Consider the following 15,466-nt stretch of genomic DNA (forward strand, 5'->3'; position numbering starts at 1 on the left):
GGAGGTGGAATCGCCATTATTTTTAAATCCACCTACCAATGTAAACTGGAGGTGTTACATCTCCCAGGCAGTGAAGCTGCATTATTTAAACTTACGATCAATCCCCGACTGACGCTCTCTGGCCTGTTAATCTATCGGCCTCCGGGGAATGCTGCTTCTTGGATTCCCTTACTTGTCGATTGTCTATCAGCAATACTCTTGAAATCAAATAACTTCACCATACTTGGTGATTTAAATATCCATCTAGATGATGTCAACAATTCCCTCACTAAATCGTTTTTGTCTGATCTTGAGGTCTTCAACCTCAAACTTTATAATACTGGAGCCACTCATCTTGCCGGTCATTTGCTGGACCCAGTCATTTCCACTCTTCCATTTGATTGCTCCCATCTGGCACGCCCGCTGGTCTGGTCTGACCATTACGCCGTACATTTTGTGTTACCACCCGGTCTTTTTACAGCTAATGATTACGTAGAGGAAAGAAAACCTTCTTATTGCTGGGACAGGATTGACATAGCTGCTTTTAATCTGCATCTGACTGAGACTATTCCTTCTCTCAGTAACACTGAGCAAAATTTGAATGCCCCCATTTCTAAGTGGCTAACCGATGCAGTATCTATTCATGCTCCTTGTTCTGGCAGTAAACTTCGATCCTTGCGTCCCCCAGCACCTTGGTACTCGGATGAGTTAAAAATCCAACGTGTTAAATGTAAAGCTTTGGAGAGGAAGTGGAGAAAGTCCTATTCCACTCCCTCTAAACTGATTTACAAGGATGGCCTAAAGGCTTATCATGCCAACTGTAAACGGGCCAAAGCTGCTTACATTACCTCTACCATCACTTCAGTGCAGAATTGTCCTCGGACTCTTTTTTCCACTGTTAAGAAACTTACAGGTGCTGACACTGTTCCCGCGTTGCCGGCTCTAGATGGCATACACTGCAATAATATCGCGGACTTTTTTGTATCGAAGGTTCAGGGCATTCACCAATCCCTAGCTTCTATCTCACCTTCTATGGATTCTTCCTTGCTTGGCTTCTGTTGTAATGCCCCTGCTCCTCCCACTGAGTTTCTGTACAACTGGAAATTATTTGATGATGTTTCCTTCCTATCATGCCTAAAAAGCATCAGGTCAGGCTCTCCTCGGGACCCTGTCCCCATGAAGATACTAAAGCAACTTGACCTTGAACCACGTAGATTTTTAATGAGGCTACTCAACATCTCCCTCAGTGAATCGCGTGTTGAACAGGTTTGGAAACATGCCATGGTCGTTCCCTTACAAAAGAAATCTGGTGTGGACATTACTAACCTGGCCAACTTTAGGCCTATATCCCTGCTGCCAGCTTGTTCTAAAATACTAGAACGCCATATTAACATCCAGCTAAATGAGTTTGTTGAAAATACAGGATACCTTCATCCATCCCAATCAGGCTTTCGCGCCAACTATTCCACCGAATCGCACTTTTGGGGGTGACTGAGCGACTCCGACACGGTATTGATAGCGGTGAGACCTTTGCGCTCATCCTTTTGGATTTAAGCGCGGCTTTTGATACCGTGTCGCATTCTATTCTACTGGAGTCCCTTCACTCCCTTGGTGTTGCTGGATCTGCGCTTGCCTGGTTGGCCTCATTTCTTAATGAGCGTACATTCCAGGTATTTTCAAACAAAGCTGAATCGGCGATCTGTCCATCTGCGTACGGCGTCCCTCAGGGGTCTATATTGAGCCCTTTGTTGTTCAATATTTACATCAGACCCCTTGCTACTATCGTTGAGGACGCCGGTCTGTCCATATACTCATATGCAGACGATACGCAGATCGTGTTTTCCCTGTCTGGCAGCAGGGTCCAGGATACCTCTGCCCTTAAAATCGGCCTTTCCCGGGTTGCTGCCTGGATGCAGGCTAATCTGTTAAAACTTAACGGTGAAAAGACCAAGGTTATTATACTTGGCAAACATAAAGATCTGTGGGGCTCTAGACACTGGCCCAGTGACATGGGTCCACTGCCCACCCCCGTGCCAGTTGCTCGTAACCTCGGCTTTCTAATCGACGAGAAACTTTCGATGCGACAGCAGGCAACTAAGGTCGCTGCAATCTGCTTTAATACCTTACACTGGTTGCAGAAGATCCTATGGATGTTGCCTGAGCCCACTCGTCGAATGGTTGTTCAGGCTCTTGTAATGTCCCGTATCGACTATGGAAATGTGCGCTATCTGGGAGCCGATAAAGCCACTATGAATGTTCTCCAGGTTGTACAGAACTCAGCTGCCCGTCTGTTGTGCAATGTCCCACGAAGAATGTCTGCTACGCAAGCCCTGTGTGACCTTCATTGGTTAAAAATTTCTGACCGCGTGGCTTTCAAAACCTTGTGTCTTCTGTTTAAGATTCGCCAGGGCTCTGCCCCTACTTACCTGCACAATCTTGTTCAGGCTTACCAGCCCTGTCGTCCCCTCAGGTCATCTAATCAAGCCAACCTTGTAGTTCCTAGAATTCGTTTGGCAAAAATGGGAGGCCGCTCATTTGCCCATTTGGGGCCGAAGATGTGGAATGCTCTTCCGCTGGCGCTAAAAATGGAGACTAATCTTTTTGCTTTTCGCAAAAAGTTGAAAACTTTTTTGTTTTAACTGATCACGGCTTCTGTTCATTCTTTATTCAGCAATTACCTGTCCTTTCTTCTTCAGTCTGTCCCTGGCGCCGGGAAACCCATTACGGGTAGCTGTGCGCAATATAAATTCAATAAATAATTTAAAAAAGCATTGTAATGGTCGTTTTTATGCTCCATGCTATCATGTCCATTCCTATGAGGGTCTCTCCATTGTGTTAACCAGATTTCGCCCTCTCATGTACAGTGCTCTGAGGGTTCAAGTCTGTAGCTCTTTTTTCCTACTTAAAAAGATATAATGAAAATATAAATAAATGTAAATGTAGCCGTACTTATAAAGCGCACTGATACTCCTGAGTGTCCTGGCGCTGTACTCATACCACCAGGGAACCCTTCCTGGTTTTTCCCCGTGAAATGTCCACTCCTGGGCATCCCCAGGGTGCAACCAGGCATCCCTAGCGCTGTAGGGGGCCGTTGTGGAGACTAAGCAAGCTATTGCCCAGAGTTGCAGCGTGGGACCCATGCTTAGAGTAGGCACCGAGGCAAGAAATCAGGTCCGAGGAATTATGAGCCCAAGATCCGCCGAGACCAGCCAAGGCAGGAATTGAACCCTGGTCCCGGGCCAGACCTCTGCATCAGGGTCTGCCGCTCTAACCATTGAGCCACACTTCTCCACAAATACATGCATTGTGTTGGTTTGCATGGTAGAGAAGCCAGCAAATATATTTTTCTCCAGACCCTATTACATGGACATTTTTGCACTGCATAAAAACGCAAAAATGCACAACTAAATATGGGGCCCATGTTTTAATAGAAATTTTAACAAGGAAACAATGTTCATTAAAATCCTTTGATCAGAAATTAAGAATAGTACGGCCGTATTACAGAAAGTGCCCCTGGGGCCCACTCTGGGCTCCTCTAGGGCACTTTAATATTACAGAAGGGGCCGCAGATGCTTTTGCAACCCCAGTGTAATACTTATAGAGCTGGTGTATATGTAGTAGCAGCGCTATTGTAAAAGGATGTTACCTACTTTGCTTGGGGGTGTGGCACTTTTACTCTGCACTAGCTCCGTATAACCAATGTGGGCATAGAGGCAAAGATGCCCTTACGAGGCTCCATGAAAATGTGCCTCAATAGGGGGCCCACTTTCAGTGCGCCTCCACAGGGCAGCCCTCTCCAGCGGTGAAAGGAGGTCCCATGGACCCATCAGACATCCACCTGTAGGAGGGGGGAGTCACTCACTGCACCCGCTTGCAAATGGATTCCTAATCCCTCTTGAAAGTGCAGGTGAGTTGCTGCCTGCACTTTGACATATAGAGCAGCTTTTAAATAGTTGCCCAGTATTTTACTTGAAAGCCCTAGCCCGTGGGAAACGACGCTTTCATAACAATAGGTTGCATTTTCCCTGTTTGCGCCCAGTGCACTTGTTTAGAAGAGCACTGTTGTGTAAACAGGGAAAATGTGCGCTTAACGCCTTAGCTGCAGCCGTTATTTCGGCGCAGTGCTCGGCGTTCCAAAGAGTGGGGGGGGGGGTCGCGTCGGCCATTGAACGTTCGCAGCACCAGCCAGGTAGAGCTCCGAACGTTCAGTGGCCGACGGCAGAAGCTATGAGGTTAAAGTAATACGGGTCTATTTCTGTTTTTATTTGCATCTCTTCTCAGAAATATAATAAGATTGTTTTGATTCTTACTTCAAACGTTTGCACTTGGCCAATGGAGAAAAACGTATTGTTCTGTTTGGTATTATGTAAACAGTGAAAAATATCATGAAATAAATGTGTCCATTATGTGTTTTTGTTTAGTTGTGTTTGCTCCATTCCTTATTATAAAAACAGCAAATAATGACGCCTAATGGATTGCTTAATTTATTCCATCAGTGTAACACGCACCATAATAAGGTGTCAGTCGCTTACGCTTTTATGAGGGAGTAAACAAAGCATTCTGTAAATAAAGTGACTTCTTTTGACAAGAATGCTCATCACAAAACGTATACAAGCCAACACAACCAAACAAATAACATTTGCACCAATCAACCATTCAAAAACAACATTTTTGCATTAGTCTGTCACTGAAAATGTAATTTGCTCACTGGTAATCATATAATTGTTTCAGTATTGTTGGTACAAGTTTATGGATGGGGAGTTGAAAACGTGCCCAAGAAATCCGGGAATCCCCGTCATCCCAAGGTGTACTAGGACATTGGGCTGCAAGGAGTTGTATTTCCCCATTGTACCCTTGTAGCTGGCCTCTCCCTGAGTGACAGCTGGCAAACCAGTATCAAATTCGCAGCACCTGCACCTTTTAGGTCTCGCCTTGGCAGCGCAAGCGCTGCCTGCGATGTCTCAGCGAGACATAAAGTAATCTGTATGGTGGGTGAAACTCCGTGTAGTTTGTCATCCTGCTTGCGATTCATTTAACTGTGGCATTGCTGCTCTTATCTTGATTTCTGTTGGCGGTTGATCCCATACCTAACTTCTGTGTAGTCCGGAAGCAGCGGTGCCTAACTATAGTTTTTGTCTGCTCTCACTTGTTTAAATTAGCAGCTGCATGCACTTGTTTTAATTAGTAGCGGCGTGCAGGGGGCGGAATGCCATGCTATGAAGCCAATGGCTTCCTTTCCTTTTGCTGAGCGTGCTATGCTTCTTTTTATTTTTTATTATGCCACCTGGGGGCTACAAAGTTGCTTGCTTCCATGAAATAATACTTTCACCCTCCCGATTCACGTTGAGCCCTCCCCCCACCCTCTGAGCACAAGCGCGGCGTTCCCTCCAACTCACCCTTTCCATGTGCATTGTTAGATTACACACAGCAGGCATTTGCACTTTTCCAGCCATTGGTTTTCATTTACAATATAAACTATGGTCAATTGGAAATTTTAAGTACCACCCCCTGAATGCATTTCTGTTATAAACTAAAAGCACCCGACTTAACATGGTGATATCGTGATGCTGCACTTTTTCACCACGTCTATTGTATATCCACAGTGATCTGCAAAGACTTTCTCTTTTAGGACAACGGTTTGGCGTCAATTTAATATTCAAAGTTATAACAGTTTTAAAGTTGTGTAAATGGGATTGCTTGCAAACGGCATAGCATAGTCATACTCAAAGATGGTGCTGAAACAGTGTCAGTTTACATTAAACTTTCAAATGTTCATTTATCTTCACAATATATTCTATGAACGCAGCTTCCTTCCCTGCAACCTGCGTTTTTTTGGTTGTATGATGTTACAACGCGATCTTTTAGATCGCGGTACATCACAACGCATCTTTTACAACGCAAGTCGTTACCACAACTTGCGCTGTAGGGTGCTGGCCTTAGGAATAGTAAGATTTACTATTCCAACTCCAGCCTACGTACGGTAGGTAAGGTGTTGGAATAGTAAATCTACTATTCCTTAGTCTAGAGCGCCCTCCAGCGCAAGTCGTGGTAACGACTTGCATTGTAAAAGACGCGTGGTAATGGCAGCGCGGTGTTTTAACCACGTTGTCATGGATGTTCCCCCGTTTTTTTATAAATAAATATTGCCATTTCATGATATCTGCTGAGGATACAATGTAGTCCGTTCCTTATGTTGGAACTAAATAGAACCTATTGTGGGCGGTCATTTTAAGGGAAGAAACTACAAACCGGGACACGGATTGGCTACACTACTGCATATAAATTAGCATATTAATACGGTTGTGTTAACAGTACAACTTTTGCTGTAGTGGACTCTCTTTTCCTAAAGAATATCGTAGGTAACTCGTCTTTAGCCCTGAGTGTGACCCTCGTAGATGTGGACAGAGACGAGTGGCAAGACAATCTCACCCTCACATTCATAGGAGAATCGAATTCTCTGGTGATCCTCTAAACATTTGATTCCGATCCTTCTGGTTCTTGCAAGTCATGAGTGGGTTTTCATGCGCATACGTGACGTGTGCCGTCCCGTCCTTGTTACGACTGGGCACATTACCCTTCTGAGCTTGAACTGGAGAATCATTAGAGCTTAAATTGCGGTAAAGAATGTGGTGTAACGTATTTCAATCTGTGAATGGCGTTCAAACTGAACTGTTTTATCAGTGTGAAAATAAGATAGTTTTCGTTTCTGGGTCCTTAACGCTATCAACTGAGATCTCTGATCTATGCTTATGTTCAAAATAAATCTACAAACGTCAGGAGAGAATACTGGTTTAGTCACTGATGTGGTTAATACACTTATTGCAGCAGTGCAATATCCTGAGAACTGATTGTAACAAGCATTTGCAAGTAACAAGCATTTGCAATGCAACAGGTCTCGCATTTACACGAGTTTGAGCTATTGGCATTGTAAATAACAATGGCCTTTATTTATGTTTTGGTTTTTGAAACAAAGATAAAACGCATTGTCGTTTACAATGCCAATAGCTTAAACTCGTGTAAATGCAGGACCTATTGCATTGCAAATGCTTGTTTTCTTTACTCTCTCTGGAAGCCCCATGCTGGGGTATTTAGCAGAGGTAAGTGGATGGAACACCGCTCCTGTAATGAGAAGCAGCTTTTTAATAGCATGGTTACTGCCTTGTGCAGCAGCAGAAACATTCTTGCTGCAAAGAACTTCCTCTTTCTTTACCCTATTTATAGGCCTCACCTAAAGGCAGCTGTAGCTGTCTGTCAGAGACCTTATGTTTTCAATACAGTGCAACATACATACATACAAACATGCAGTGCAGAGAGAGGGGTTTTCATCAGTCTCCTTCAGTCATTGGCTGTTGGCATTTTTTAAAGTTGTTATTGGCTGGGGGAACTGTTTTTTAAGAATGACATTTCATGAAATGGTACAGTGGGCTTTAAATAGTGATCTGTGGTAACGTCCCCAAACAAACAATACTTCAAAAACACAAACAGAATCAATTTATAACAACAATATACAAATAACATTGATTGATTCTGAAATTCAAAAGGCACTTAAAAACAAGGTGCAAGCATTTATTCATACAGGATTAATATTCTCCTACTTCCAGCGAAACAATGATATTTACCTAAAGAACAAAATCTGAGCTCTTTAAAAAAAATGTTACCCGAGCTCCAGAGGGTATTTTTTAGGCAAACTTCTTAGATAAAATTTTATCCAAGTAGCTGGGGTAGAAAATACCCTCTCTATCCATTGTATTGTGTTTTCAAAATGTTGATTGTTTTGATGGTGGCATGACTTTACCGCATAGGACAGTCAAGTCCTTATTTTGAATTGTGATTAACACCGTTTTCTGTGACATGTTGAGAATGGCTTAGGACACTTCTGTGGCTTTAATATCCGCACTCTATGGGTCTATGTAACCTCTCAACTGTTCTGTCCCCATCACCGCCTCAGTGCCACATAGACAATCCAAACCATCATTTCAGAATCTTTCCCCATCACATCTCTGCTCATTGCCTGGTTCCAGCACTCCCCACAGCTGTGGCTTTTCCGGGGCTTGTTAAACAACATCGCAAGCATTGCCAAAGACAAATCGTTACAAAAGACTACCATGCATATGTGTACATTCTCTGCAGCCATCTTGTAATGGATTTTCAAAAACATAAGAAAATCCATTACAAGATGGCCCTCTTGTATGCATCCTAGGCAGCCACATGGGGATGTGGTGAAGTGTTTTTGAAAATTGACAAGTTCAGAGGTGTACGTTACACCTAGCCCCCCAATTAAAAATTTGCTAACATTTGTGACACAAATTTTCAATTCTATTAAGGACAGGAAGTGAAGTATGCTTTCTCATTTCTTTACTGAAAAAATACAGCAGCCAATAAGAACACAGTAAAGAAAACAAAGACTACGTTACCCATGAATACCCTGGGCAACCATAGGGAATATACGCTATAAAAGGTATCATAGAGGACAACACTTCCTCTTTCTTTGTCCATAAAACAGTTCAACAGCAAAGATCAAAGTACCAATTGAACAAAAGGATCCATAAAGAACATCACGATGAACAGATCACCGGAAGGCAGAAGCGAAGAAACAGCACCTGTAAGTCTTCCGGGGAAAAACCACAGTCCTCAGGGAACAGAGAACGCGTAGCACGAACTTCATTTAGGATCAGAACCTGAAAAACAAAGTAGAGTCGTAATACACTATATCCACAATGGAGTAAAAGTATATAAAAGACCAAAGATAGGGTGGGAAAAACCAATACTGTAGAGAGCATCATGAAACATATTATTGTACAATTGCATACAAAGCAAAAGGCAATCAACAGTAGATATGCAGACATAGAAAAAAGGGTGGGATAATCTTCGCCTCCTGTCCTTAATAGAATTGAAAATTCTTGGCACGAATGTTAGCTAATTTTTTATTCTATTGCAGGACGGAGGCTCCGATTATGCTTGTTCAAAGCTTAGCCACCACAACAGAAGCAATATCAACAATAGGCATGAAATAGAAGGTCTTAAACACAGAATCAGAGGACCAATCAGCGGCCTTCATGATATCATGTAGACTGACACCCATAGAAAAAGCCTTAGAAGCCATTGCCCCTCTTGCAGAATGCGCACCAAAGAGGGAAACATCAATGCCAGCTTCCAGCATCAGCTAACGCACCCATCTCACAAACGTAGCAGGAGTCACAGGCTTGAAAGGTTTTTGTAAAGCAACCAATAACTGACCATGTAAATCCTGTTGTAAAGGTGCAGTACTTACCTCATAATCCTTAATGCACTGGAGCACACACAGTTGCGGTTTATGTGGAAAGGAAGGATAAGTCACGGAAGACGTATTACATTTAGTGCATCGGGAGACAACAAACACCCTCAGGCGAAAATGTACGACCAGCAAGGTCCAAGGCTCGAACATCAGAAACCCGTTTGCATGAAACCAAACACAATAACATCGTCAATTTAGCTGAAAGTTGTTTGCGGGACAACAAAGAATTGGAAGGCCAAGATTCCAAGAAGCGCAAAACCATAGACACATCCCATAAAGCCACATATTTAGGACAGGCAGGTTTTACCATCCGAATGCCTCTGAGCAATTTTGAAATCAAAGGATGCTCCCCCGCAGGTTTGCCATTGATAGAAACATGCCCAGCTGAAATGGCAGAATGAAAATTATTGACAGTCCTATAGGCCAGACCAGATGAAGCAATGGAGGCTAGAAAATTGATAATCAAAGCGATATCCGCTGAATTGGGATCCACCTCCCGTTGTGAACACCAATCACACCACCGTTTCCAAGCTGACGCATAACGTTTGTGTGTGTTGGGGGCCCAAGCCTCGCTGATAAACTTGGCAGCGTCGCTAGATAAGCCTGGGATTTGCCAGCGTCCCCTGAAATCCTCCATGCCACCAGGTGGAGTTGACCCGACAGGACAAGGGGGTGAGGAGCGAGTAGAGTAGAGCAACAGGTTCCACCTGTGGGGGAGAAGGAGCGGCGTCGAACAACTCATCTCCAGAAGAACTGGAAACCAAGCCTGAGCCCTCCAAAGAGGGGTGATCAGAGTGAGCTCCGACTGAAAGAGTTTCGTGCGGGCCAAAACACTGGGAATCATCACAAATGGGGGGAAGGCATATCATAGGAGAGGAGGCCAGGCCTGGAGAAACGCATCCGTGGCCAGAGCCTCCGGATCCGGGCACCAACTGTAAAACTGGGGAAGTTGTTTGTTGAGGCGAGAGGCAAAAAGATCTATGTGACAACGCCCCCAAATCCGGTACAAAGTCCGGAAGGCACGACGATGAAGCCTCCAGTCGCTGGAGTCTTTCAAATGACGGGAATTCCAATCGGCTATTCGATTGTCGCGACCCGGAAGGTACTCTGCAATAACAGTGATCTGACGTTGCAGACAAAGATGCCAGAAATCTTTCGCAATCTCCGCCAGAAGTTTGGACCTGGTCCCCCCCAACTTGTTGACTTACCCGACCGCTGAGACATTGTCCATGCGGAGGAGTATGCAACAATTCGTCACATGCGGGGCCAGACAAGGAATCACAAACGAGTCTGCTAGCAGCTCCAAGCAATTGATGTGAAGAGACAATTCCGACTGGGACCAACTACCCCCCGTCGAGACTGGACCGCACCAGGCTCCCCAACCCCACAGACTGGCATCGGACTCTATCACCACATATGGGGATTTCCCGAACAGAGCACGGCCGTTCCAAGATTCCATGTGCTCCAGCCACCATAACATTTCCCATCTTGCGTCCTCCGACAGAGGAACATGATCCAAATAACTCAGGCCCCTCTGGAGATTCCTGATATTGAAACGCTGAAGAGCACGATAATGCAATGGACCTGGGAAGATCGCTTGGATCGAAGAGGACAGCAGACCTACAATCCGAGCCACTGATCTCAAGACCAACCACAACTCCCTCTTGATGGATCTGATCTTCTGACCGGGCAAGAGCAGTTGACAGGAGACCGAATCGATCCGAAACCCAAGGAAGTCCATGGACTGAGAGGGAATGAAGGCGGACTTCAGAGGATTCACCAGAAACCCTAGTGATTGTAACAGATCCATTGACCAATTCAAATGAGTCTGTAAGAGAAGAGGGCATTGCGCCATGATGAGAATATCGTCGAGATACACAATCAGGCGAACCCCGCGGACTCGCAAGGACTCCATCACTGGACGCAGAAGTTTCATGAAACACCGCGGTGCGGACAAGAGGCCGAAGGGGAGAACAGTGTACTCGTACCAATTCCCGAGCCACTGGAACTGGAGGAATCGCCGATGAGGGCCGTGAATCGGAACCGACAGATAAGCATACTTCAGGTCTAGATGGGCCATCCAGTACCCTTCCTGTAGAAGGTCCCTTAGAAGATGGATGCCCTCCATCTTGAAATTACGGTACACTACTACGCCGTTGAATTCTCTTAAATTGAGGACCAACCGAGAACCGCCTCCCTTTTTCTGAACCAGAAAAACATTGCTCACGAAACCTTAAGGGTGGAGACATGTCTGTACTATGGCCCCTTTGGCCAAAAGAGACTCGATTTCCATGGAAACTAACTCCTGATTTTGTTGGGGAAAAACTAGGGGCATAGGCAGATGGGGTTGGAGCGACTGTAGAATTCTATTCTGTAACCCTGCACCGTCTCCAACACCCAGGCATCGTTCGAGATCAATTGCCAATTGTGGAGAAAAAAACGTGACCTGCCCCCCAAGACAACCTCCAAGGCTAGAATCAAACTCACCTGAGTTAGAGGAGTCATGACGACCTCCCTGGTTTCCACCGTATCCCCCTTTCTTGTATTGTCCTCTCCCCTTGCGGGAGGGATAGAAATTGAACTTGTTGGATCAGTAGGAATCCTGTCCACCACCTCTCTGGGACTGCGAACCACGCTGATTTTGCTGGTTGAATCCTTGGCCGAACGAACATCCCCGTCGTCCAGCCCTTCCAAAAACCGGGCGGAAGGCCCGCCGAAGGGAAGCCTGAGCTTTGTCCAGCCCGCTGAAAGTGGCCACAAACTTTGACAATTCCTTGAGGAAACGATGGCCGAACAACAAACCCTGAGCCAGGGATCCAGATTCAGAAGAGGACAAATCTGTGAGCTTGGGGTCAAGCTTGAGAAGAAATTCGCGTTCCCTAGCAGACAGATGGCCCTCTGGGACCATCCCACCAACTCGTCAGGGTCAATGACAGCACCAGACTCTTTGGCTCGAAAGCCCAAGTCCAAAATCTTCGTTAAGGGACCCAGAAGATCCAACATCTTATCCTGACAGGAACGCCAGGACCTGTCCAACCGTTTCTTGGGATCCTTTGCGTACTTTTCGAGGTACGTCACCATGGTCGGATCCACCTCAGGTGTATCAGCCAGCTTGTGCGAGAGGTCCGGACGTGGACATTCCGACCGCAGTCGAGCCCGAACATCCTTATTGAAGGGCTGGCGGATGTGAGTCTGCACATAGTCAGCCACCTCAGGAGAGGGAAGCCAAGAAGATGAATTGGGATGGATTATGTCCGAAGGGTCAAAGGTAAGGAGCTGGGGAGTGGAAGGAGCGTCCACAAAATGCTCCTTACGAGCCTTTTTAGAAGGAGGAGGATTCACCGGACCAGAGGAAGATGAATCGGAAGTGGTATCCCCACCATCAGCAGGAGAGTCAGGAGACAAGCGCACCGACTTAGAAGACTGCTGTGAAAACAGGGACTTAGCCAATTTTGCGAAATCCGAATGGTGCGGATTTTTGGGAGACTTTGTAGTGTGTCTTGAAGACTGTGGCAACCAACCCTGTTGCGTAGCATATTCCGATGGTGATGCTTCAAAGGAGCAATTGCATGGACCAAAGATTGATCCAGCAAGTCATATTCCACTGAGCCCGAGGGCTCTTCATCATAGTAATAATCCTCCTCATAATAATCTCCCATTATACAAACAAGTTGTAAACATGCCCACTGGAGTAAGGAAAAACACACAATCAACAGCCCAAAGGCAAATTCAGGGGAAGTGGAACCCCAAAACAAGCCAGTCAAGATGCAGGTGAAACCTGACAAAATAAACAATATTTCAAGAGTGGAGGGAGGGCTTGCTGTACAGAAGCCACTCTAGGCAATGCCTATGCACTATATTACTGCCCCAATAATGTTTTGCAGAAGGGCGTAGGCGGGGGCACGAAGCTGTCAGGCAGTGGGCACGAGCTGACTAAAAATGCTGCTCCGGCGTGTGAAAGCTCCGTGTGGAACACAGAGCAAAGCAAACAAAGCTTCTGCGCATGCGCAGAGCCGCCTGCAGTCAACAAAGGGACGTGTGAGCAACGCGCGCAGAGCCTCGCCCCAAACTCCCACTCCACAAGAAAGCACGGGCACCACGCGCGCGCAACCGGGGAGGCGACCACACGCTCCCTGCACCGGCGTCAAAATGAAAAACCGCCAACAATAACGCGAGACGAAGCCCTAGAAACACCGAAGGTAAAGCGGCAGAAATAGATTATGCGCAAAGCTCACAACAGTTAAAGCAGAAGCAGTAACAAAGTATCAAATGCGAGGCAATATAACAATGAGTAATAAATAGTAAATGCACTTAACTGGCTGCGGAGCAGCAAAGAAAGAGGAAGTGTTGTACTCTATGATACCTTTTATAGCGTATATTCTCTTTGGTAGCCCAGGGTATTCATGGGTAATGTAGTCTTTATTTTCTTTACTGTGTTCTTATTGGCTGCTGTATTTTTTCAGTAAAGAAATGAGAAAGCATAATCGGAGCCTCCGTCCTGCCATAGAATTAAAAATTTTCTAACATTTGTGCCAAGAATTTTCAATTCTATTAAGGACAGGAGGCGAAGATTATGCTTTCTCATTTCTTTACTGAGAAAAATACAGCAGCCAATCAGAACACAGGAAAGAAAACAAAGACTACATTACCCATGAATACCCTGGGTAAACATAGAGGATACATGCTATAAAAGGTACCATAGAGGACAACACTTCCTCTTTCTTTGTCCATAAAACAGTTCAACAATAAAAGATCAAAGTCCCAATTGAAACCAAAGAATCCATGAAGAACATCACGTGGAACAGACCACCGGAAAGCAGAACGAAGAAGCAGAAGCTGAAGATCCTCCGGGGCGAACCACAGTCCTCAGGTAAAAGAGAACATGAAGCCAGAACCTCATTTAGGGTCTGAACCTGAAAAGCAAAGCAGAGCCGTAATACACCACACCCACAATGGATTAAGAGCATATAAAACCAAAGATAGGGAGGGAAAGAAACAGTGCATAGAGCAACATGAAACATAGTATAATGCAATTGTATACATAGCAAAAATGCAATCAACATTACATATGCAGGTATAAAACAAGGGTGGGATAATTTTCGCCTCCTGTCCTTAATAGAATTGAAAATTCTTGGCACGAATGTTAGCAAATTTTTTATTCTATGGCAGGACGGAGGCTCCGATTATGCTTGTTCAAAGCTTAGCCACCACAACTGAAGCAACATCCACAATAGGTTTGAAATAGAAGTTTTTAAACACAGACTCAGAAGACCAATCAGCGGCCTTCTTGATATCATAGAGACTGACACTCAAAGAAAAAGCTTTAGAAGCCATAGCCCCCTGTGCAGAATGGGCACCAAAGAGGGAAACGTAAATGCCAGCTTCTAGCATTAGCCAACGCTACCATCTCGCTAACGTAGCAGGAGTCACAGGTTGAAAAGGCTTTTGCAAAGCAATCAACAATTGACCATGTAAATCGTGTCTAAAAGGTGCAGTACTTACCTCATAGTCTTTAAAGCACTGAACCACACATAGTTGTGGATTATGTGGAAAAGAAGGATAAGTCATGGAAGACGTATTACATTTAGTACGCCTGGAGACAACAAAAGTAACACCCTCAGGCGAGAACGTACGACTAGCAAGATCCAAATCCCGAACATCTGAAACCCGTTTGCAGGAAATCAAACACAATAACATTGTCAGTTTAGCCGAAAGTTGCTTGCGGGTCAATAAAGAGTTGGAAGGCCAGGAATCCAAGAAACGCAATACAACAGACACATCCATAAAGCCACATATTTAAGACAAGGAGGTTTTACCATCCGAATGCCTCTGAGCAATTTCGAAATCAAAGGATGCTCCCCAACAGGTTTACCATCGATAGAAACATGTCCAGCTGAAATGGCAGAACGAAAATGATTAACACTTCTATAAGCCAAACAAGATGAAGCAATGGACGCTAGAAAATTGAGAATCAAAGCGATATCTGCTGAGGCAGGATCCACCTTCCGTTTTGAACACCAATCACACCATCGTTTCCAAGCTGACGCATAACAATTGTGTGTGTTGGGGGCCCAAGCCTCACCGATAAATCTGGCATCGTCGCTAGATAGGCCTGGGATTTGCCAGCGACCCCCGAAATCCTCCATGCCGCCAGACCGAGTTGACCCGATAGAACGAGGGGGTGAGGTTCTAGAAGAGGGTCCAGCAGCAGGT

The 15,466-nt window shown here is 45.2% G+C and overlaps 1 non-coding gene across 1 annotated transcript; it reads left to right on the forward strand.

Annotated features, from left to right (window-relative positions):
- The first annotated feature begins 6,464 nt into the window (after positions 1–6,464).
- On the forward strand, positions 6,465–6,563 carry LOC144774651 (small nucleolar RNA U13). The gene has a single exon (XR_013600413.1). It is a non-coding gene; the product is annotated as a small nucleolar RNA U13 (small nucleolar RNA).
- Positions 6,564–15,466: the final 8,903 nt, after the last annotated feature.

Source organism: Lissotriton helveticus, chromosome 8 (genome assembly GCF_964261635.1).
Source record: "Lissotriton helveticus chromosome 8, aLisHel1.1, whole genome shotgun sequence".
Lineage (NCBI taxonomy): Eukaryota > Metazoa > Chordata > Amphibia > Caudata > Salamandridae > Lissotriton > Lissotriton helveticus.